Source organism: Triticum dicoccoides, chromosome 7B (genome assembly GCF_002162155.2).
Source record: "Triticum dicoccoides isolate Atlit2015 ecotype Zavitan chromosome 7B, WEW_v2.0, whole genome shotgun sequence".
Classification (NCBI taxonomy): domain Eukaryota; kingdom Viridiplantae; phylum Streptophyta; class Magnoliopsida; order Poales; family Poaceae; genus Triticum; species Triticum dicoccoides.
Genome location: NC_041393.1, coordinates 103943960 through 103952538, shown reverse-complemented (window position 1 = coordinate 103952538; position 8579 = coordinate 103943960).

Here is an 8579-nt window from a genome sequence, read left to right as displayed (position 1 = left end):
AGATGTGGATGGATTTATTGATACTATTACTGTAGAGGAAACGAGGAAAGTTTCTGATGCAAGAATTACTAGCATACACTTTCCTATTCTACGTTACTTTGCAATATTTGCTAGTAGATGCTTAATTGGTCGCGGAAACTGTGGAAACCTTAGTGTTCCGGATATTATTATTTTGTTCCATGCTTTATTTCGTGATAACTCTGTTAGTATGGGCGCCATCGTTGCTAAATGATTAAGTCTGAACCATACAAAGGCCCCATCTTTGGAGGTATCTGTGCTTCACGCCTTGCTAAACACTTCAAGATACCTATTAGGCATTATGCGAAAGAGGAAAAGCTGATGCCCCCTACTTTTCTAGATTATAAGAGCATGGTAGCACATGAGTTTATTGTTAAAAATGATGAGAAGATGCTTAAGTATAATTTGAGATTTCATAAGAAACACAGTGAAACTATTATCCTGCATGCACCCTCTTTGTTTGATTTAACTGCAGGCACTTACCTCGTCTTGCCGGAGGCCGTTTATGTGCACCGGGGCCAGACATCAGCTCCAGAGCCCGAGCCGGAACCACCACTTGACCCTTATCGTCCATCATTTTATCAGTGGGATCCGAAGGAGATCGCCAGCCAGTGGCCGTATGATGACACTCCTCAGTACACCGAAGAGAGTAGCCGCGATCCTTGGGCATAGACCAACTTAGGACAAAAGCCTAAGCTTGGGGGAGTACCTATTTCTCACAGATATTACATTCATATTCACACACTCATTCTATTTGTCGGTGCTCATACTTTTTCATTGTACTATCCATGCTAGTTTATTTTCTTTTTCTAGCTTTCTACTTGTGTGTTTGAATAACCTTAAGAAAAACAAAAAAATTAGCTAGTTTACTTTCCATGCTTGTAGTAGTAGTAACTAAAAGAAAACCCAAAAAGATTTCTCGTTCTTTTGCTTGTTGGGAGCTTTCCCGTGTAAATAGTTTTATTTCTTTTCTTTCCTTTGGGGGTCGAGAGGAGAAGACCATAATGAAAATGTTTAGAGGCTCTCATATGCATTATTGTTGATTTAATATAGAGCCCACATTACCATGTCTTCTCCCTTGAGTTGAATGCTTGCAGATTCCAGCTTAGTCCAATGCACGTGCACTATTATTATTATCCACGCCGTTCGGTCGTGCAAGTGAAAGGCACTAATGACGATATATGATGGACTGATTGAGATGAGAGAAGTTGGTATGAACTCGACCTCTCTTGTTTTTTTAAATATGATTAGTTCATCGTTCCTGATTCAGCCTATTATGAATAAACATGTTTGCAATGACAATTAAAGATTATAGTTGCTTATGCCATGCTTAATTAGCTAGGAGCTTATAATGGTTTACCTTGCGTGCCAACATGCTATTAAAATGGTTGTGATGTGGTATGATAGGGTGGTATCCTCCTTTGAATGAATCGAGTGACTTGACTTGGCACATGTTCACGCATGTAGTTGAAACAAAATCAACATAGCCTTCATGATATTTATGTTCATGGTGGATTATATCCTACACATGCTTGCACTCACTGTCGATTAATTTTAATGCATGTTCATGATTGTTGTCGCTCTCTAGTTGGTCGCTTCCCAGTCTCTTTCTAGCCTTCACCTGTACTAAGCGGGAATACTGCTTGTGCATCCAAACTCCATAAACCCCAAAGTTATTCCATATGAGTCCACCATACCTTCCTCTATGCGGTATCTACCTGCCGTTCCAAGTAAATTTGTATGTGCCAAACTCCAAACCTTCAAATGAAATTCTGTTTTGTATGCTCGAACAACTCATGTATCAACTAGGGTTGTCTGTATCTTCCATGTTAGGCAGGTTATTCTCAAGAGGAGTGTACTCCGCTCCTCATTCACGAGAAAATGGCTGGTCACCAGGATGCCCAGTCCCATGCTCAAATGAAATCAAAATAATTGCAAACAAAACTCCCCCAGGATTTTTGTTAGTTGGAGGCACCCGTTGTTTCGGGCAAGCCATGGATTGATGCTTTTTGGTGGTGGGGGAGTATGAACTTTACCATTCTATTTGGGAACCGCCTATAATGTGTGTAGCATGGAAGATATCGAGATCTCTTGGTTGTCATGTTGACAGTGAAAGTATACCGCTCAAGATGTTATTTATCTCTATTTTAAAATCGAGCTATGGCACCTCTACAAATCCCTGCTTCCCTCTGCGAAGGGTCTATCTATTTACTTTTATGTTGAGTCATCACCCTCTTATTAAAAAGCACCCGCTGGAGAGCACCGCTGTCATTTGCATGCATTACTATTAGTTTATATTGGGTATGACTATGACTGGATCTCTTTTACCATGAATTATATTGTTTAGTCAGTCCTTGATCTTTAAAGGTGCTCTGCATTTATGTTTTGCAGTCTCAGAAAGGGCTAGTGAGATACCATCTTGCTATATCATATTATGATTGTTTTGAGAAAGTGTTGTCATCCGAGTTTAATTATTATTGCTCGCTAGTTGATTATGCCATTGATATGAGTAAACATGATACCTAAGTGTTATTGTGAATATGGTTAGTTCATAATCTTTGCTGAAAACTTGAATGTTGGCTTTGCATATTTGTAACAACAAGAGCAAACAGAGTTTGTAGAAGTTTTTCTTTATCACTTTCAGTTTGTCAACTGAATTGCTTGAGGATAAGCAAAGGTTTAAGGTTGGGGGAGTTGATACGTCTCCATCGTATCTACTTTTCCAAACACTTTTGCCCTTGTTTTGGACTCTAACTTGCATGATTTGAATGGAACTAACCCGGACTGACGTTGTTTTCAGCAGAACTGCCATGGTGTTATTTTTGTGCAGAAATAAAAGTTCTCGGAATGACCTGAAAATCCACGGAGCAACTTTTCAAAATAAATAAAAAATACTGGCGAAAGAATCAGCACCAGGGGGCCCACACCCTATCCACGAGGGTGGGGGGCGCGCCCCCTGCCTCATGGGCCCCCTGGACCTCCACCGACCTCAACTCCAACTCCATATATTTGCTTTCGTGAAGAAAATAATCAGAGAGAAAGATTCATCGCGTTTTACGATACGGAGCCGCCGCCAAGCCCTAAACTCTCCCGGGAGGGCTGATCTGGAGTCCGTTCGGGGCTCCAGAGAGGGGGATTCGTCGCCGTCGTCATCATGAACCATCCTCCATCACCAATTTCGTGATGCTCACCGCCGTGCGTAAGTAATTCCATCGTAGGCTTGCTGGACGGTGATGGGTTGGCTGAGATTTACCATGTAACCGAGTTAGTTTTGTTAGGGTTTGATCCCTAGTATCCACTATGTTCTGAGATTGATGTTGCTATGACTTTGCTATGCTTAGTGCTTGTCACTAGGGCCCGAGTGCCATGATTTCAGATTGGAACCTATTATGTTTTCATCAATATATGAGTTCTTGATCCTATCTTGCAGGGCTATAGTCACCTATTATGTGTTATCATCCGACAACCCAGAAGTGACAATAATCGGGATACTTCTCGATGATGACCGTAGTTTGAGGAGTTCATGTATTCACTAGGTGCTAATGCTTTGGTCTGGTACTCAATTAAAAGGAGGCCTTAATATCCCTTAGTTTCCATTAGGACCCCGCTACCACGGGAGGGTAGGACAAAAGATGTCATGCAAGTTCTTTTCCATAAACACGTATGACTATATTTGGAATACGTGCCTGCATTACATTGATGAACTGGAGCTAGTTCTGTGTCACCCTATGTTATAATAGTTACATGATGAACCGCATCCGACATAATTATCCATCACTGATCCAATGCCTACGAGCTTTTCACATATTGTGCTTTGCTTATTTACTTTACCGTTGCTATTGTTACAATTACTACAAAACTGCTACTGTTACTTTTGCCACTGTTACCGTTACTTCCATACTACTTTGCTACTAAATAATTTGCTGCAGATACTAAGTTATCCAGGTGTGGTTAAATTAACAAATCAACTGCTAATACTTGAGAATATTCTTTGGCTCCCCTTGTGTCGAATCAATAAATTTGGGTTGAATACTCTACCCTCGAAAACTATTGCGATCCCCTATACTTGTGGGTTATCAGCGCGCCCCTTACTTCGTGGGCCCCCTAGAGCTCCACCGACCTCAACTCCGACTCCATATATTCACGTTCAGGGAGAAAAAATCAGAGAGAAGGAGTCATCGCGTTTTACGATACAGAGCCGGCGCCAAGCCCTAAACTCTCTCGGGATGGCTGATCTGGAGTCCGTTCGGGGCTTCGGAGAGGTGAATCCATCGCCGTCGTCATCATCAACCATCCTCCATCACCAATTTCATGATGCTCACCATGGTGCGGGAGTAATTCCATCGTAGGCTTGCTGGACGGTGATGGGTTGGATGATATTTACCATGTAATCGAGTTAGTTTTTTTAGGGTTTGATCCCTAGTATCCACTATGTTCTAAGATTGATGTTGCTATGACTTTGCTATGCTTAATGCTTGTCACTAGGGCCCGAGTTCCATGATTTCAGATCTGAACCTATTATGTTTTCATGAATATGTGAGTTCTTGATCCTATCTTTCAAGTCTATAGTCACCTATTATGTGTTATGATCCGACAACCCGAAGTGACAATAAATGGGACCACTCTCGGTGATGACCATAGTTTGAGGAGTTCTTGTATTCACTAAGTGTTAATGCTTTGGTCCGGTACTCTATTAAAAGGAGGCCCTAATATCCCTTAGTTTGCAATAGGACCCCACTGCCATGGGAGGGTAGGACAAAAGATGTCATGCAAGTTCTTTTCCATAAGCACGTATGACTATATTTGGAATACATGCCTACATTACATTGATGAACTGGAGCTAGTTCTGTGTCACCCTATGTTATAACAATTACATGAGGAATCGCATCCGACATAATTATCCATCACTGATCCAATGCCTATGAGCTTTTCACATATTGTTCTTTGCTTAGTTACTTTATCGTTGCCACTGTTGCAATTACTACAAAACTGCTACTGTTACTTTTTGTACCATTACCGTTACTTCCATACTACTTTGCTACTAAATACCTTGCTGCAGATATTAAGTTATCCAGGTGTGGTTGAATTGACAAGTCAACTGCTATTACTTGAGAATATTCTTTGGCTCCCCTTGTGTCGAGTCAATAAATTCGGGTTGAATACTCTACCCTTGAAAACGGTTGCGATCCCCTATACTTGTGGGATATCAAGCTCCTCTGAGGAGCTATGTATAACCAGCAAGAAATCTGCATCAACAGGTAGCACTGACTGCTCAGAATACCTTGTTTTCACTCCAGATTTTCCCATGACCGACTCAAATGGCTGATGCACAGGAAGAGTAAATGAATGTATAAACATTGTTTACAAATGGAATACATTATGAAAAAAATGGCACGATACAATTCACATATGCGATGTCTGGCTAAACAGGATGTCATTGCATGATTCACGTATATGATGCCTAGCTAAAGAAGATGGCATAGCTTAATTTGCATATACTCCCTCCATTCCTAAATATTTGTCTTTTTAGAGATTTCAAATGGACTACCACATACGAATGTATATAGACATATTTTAGAGTGTAGATTCACTCATTTTGCTCCGTATGTAGTCACTCATTGAAATCTCTAAAAAGACAATTATTTAGGAATAGTGGGAGTATGATATAGAAACCAAACACGTGACATTCACACAAAGCAAATCTAAACTAAGCTGATGGCATATAAGATGTATAACGTAAGCAATGCGAGGCACCATATGCATGATATGACCAACATCAGCATGCCAGGTTAGAGCAAACACCTCAGGGGGTAAATAGGAGTGGTTGGCTCCCTCTGAATCCCCCTCTGAACAATTATCTTCCTCTGGAATACAATCTGGAATGGCGGGAGGGGGCCCACTTCTCCCACCATGCAGTGGTGTCTGCATGACATTATATTCCCACGCATCGGTCTTCTCTTTTTCTCTACATGTTGAGTACGATTGTGTACAATAACTGACATGCATAATAAAAATATAGATTATGTAAGGCCTAACGGTTGCATGCATAAATCAAGACTGATGGTAGCAAACGAGTGGATAGATCCAAAACTAATGATAGCAGGTAGATTATAGCTTCAATTTAAAAAGATAGACGATGGATCATCTACTGTTTGTTGCCCACCCAACATGAACCACATAGAAGACCCCAGGTGAACCAGATAGTAGATAGATACTATTTGTTGCTGCCTCGATATGTGCCCCACATGCATTTTAACTCAAGTTTGAACATTAGTTTGGACCTGACTCGGAGTCTAAGAGGTGAACAGTACAATAAAGTAGCAGGTAATAATAACCGATGTATAATGTAAGCGGACACGAAAGAGTACGACCTCTCTTCTGGAACTGTGTAGTCCTCATGTTCATCTGCTCAGTCGATGATGGTAATGTAGTTGGCGTGGCTGCCGACAATGGGGAAGATGATCGAAGGAGGCAAAAGAAAGTCTGCAGGTGGAATCTCAGTTGCAGTGAATGCTTCCGTCAATGGTGCACCTCAGGTGGGGTGGATGACGTCACGGCAGGAGCAGGACATAACACATAGAGTTTTCTTTGATACGTTCTGAAAATTAAGTAAATCTGTAAGGGCTCCTTAGAATTGGAGGATTCTATAAATGCATGGATAGGAAAAACACAGGAATATGATAGGAATGCACGTGGAAAACAAAGCATTTGCAAACATAGGATTTCTATCAACCTGGGTGTTTGGTTCACATGAATTGGAAGAACATAGGAATGGAGAAACATGGTCAAATTAAAGTTAAACCACGTGAAAATGAAAAAAATAAGAATATTATTATGCCAGTAATGCAATTAGTTATGTTCTCCATGCATATTAATTTGAAAAGGACGTCCAAGTGGATATTAAAATTCCTATTTTTTTCTTTGAAAGAGACAACAAAGGAAAAAATCCTCTAGTTTTACTTTGCTCCATTCCTTCTAACCAAATGCACAGATAGTAGTACCATAGTAAAGTTTCCAATTCCTATGTTTTCCTTCACTTTTTCTTTGAACCAGTAGTGATTCTAGTAGGCAGTCTTCAACAGGCTGAAGCCTACCCTCGAAATATTTTGTGAGCTTAGATTTGGTCAACATTAGTATCATATAATGCCTATCTTGCTAAACCGATTAAAATTTGGTTCAAAAGAGCATTTAGTTTTCTCCCTATTAAATTTGGGACCACGATTCATTTATGTCTAGATTTGCAACTGCTTTGAACCAAAGGATCCCTGAGGGATCGACATGAATGAAGAGTAACAAAGTGCGACAAGTGTACAACCTCTTTGGCATAGCCTTGTCGACCTTAGCATCATTGGGTTGGACGAGGAGGATGGTGATGCTGGTGTGACTATCGGAGGCGGGGAAGAAGATCTGAGGCCTCTGGATACGGCGCCGAGGGTACTGCTCCGCTGTGATGAATGGTTTCATCGTTGGAGCAGCTCCGGTAAGGTGTACGAAGGCGAGGCTGAAGCAGGACAAGACAGACAAACGTTAATTTGAAGTGGGACTCTAATATCATCTACAATAGATGATGTAAAATACATCACCAAAAAGTGCTAGATGTAAAATGCATCAGCCGCGCCACGGCCGCTCCGACAGATGATGTAAATACTGTTCAATTTGAACTTAACTGAAGAAACTGAACTTTACAGTTGAAACTGAATTTTACTGTCGAAACTGATTGAACTAGTAGGAGAGCATTGCAATAGAAGTTTAGGGCGTTCGAGCACTAGTAGCAGAGAAGCAGTGATCTAAATTAGCAGCTGCTCGAGCAGGGAATGCACTAGAAGAGAGCAACTCGTGCAGCAACACCGTGAGCGAGTGCTAAAGCAGCAACTCCTGTAGCTGCCGGAGGTCGTGCAACAGTAGCAGCAGCGAGACCAAGAGCAAGAGCAGAGCAGCAGCTCGAACGAGAGCAAGAGCAGAGCAGCAACATGACCAATAGCAATAGCAGAGTAGAGGAGGAACACAAACAAAAGCAACAGCAGTGCAGCAACGCGAGCGAGAGCCGGAGCAGTAGTAGCAGCAGCGCGAGCGAGATCCGGAGCAGCAGGGCTAGTTCCAGTGTGGAAGTTTCCCTGAGGAAGCAATGACATGGGGGAGAGACGTCGTGGATGAAGTGGTCGGCTACTGCGCCGTCGATGGAGACCCGCCATGGCTGCTCGATATCGAGCACCGGTAGCCCCGTGAGATCGAATAAAAGATAAAATGCAGCGACGAGTGCAGAACCTCCTTAGTGGTGCCGAGTAGGCCTCGACTTCATTGGAGGAATTGGTGAGGGTGCCGTGGTTCGGGTGGGGCAGGTCGAGACAACATTGTAGGGATGGAGGTGGCGCGATAGATGAGGCGAACATCGGGGCAGCTCCTTGGAAGTGGAGGACGGGGCCACTGATCCAGCGGGATGACATGATCGACGACGGATCCTCATCCAGTGCAATGGATGAGGGACAGCTAGCTGTTCCGGTGTACGTCGTCGGGGAAGAGTCTCTGGCTGGGCGGCGTCGGGAGGCCGACGAAGGAGCGTG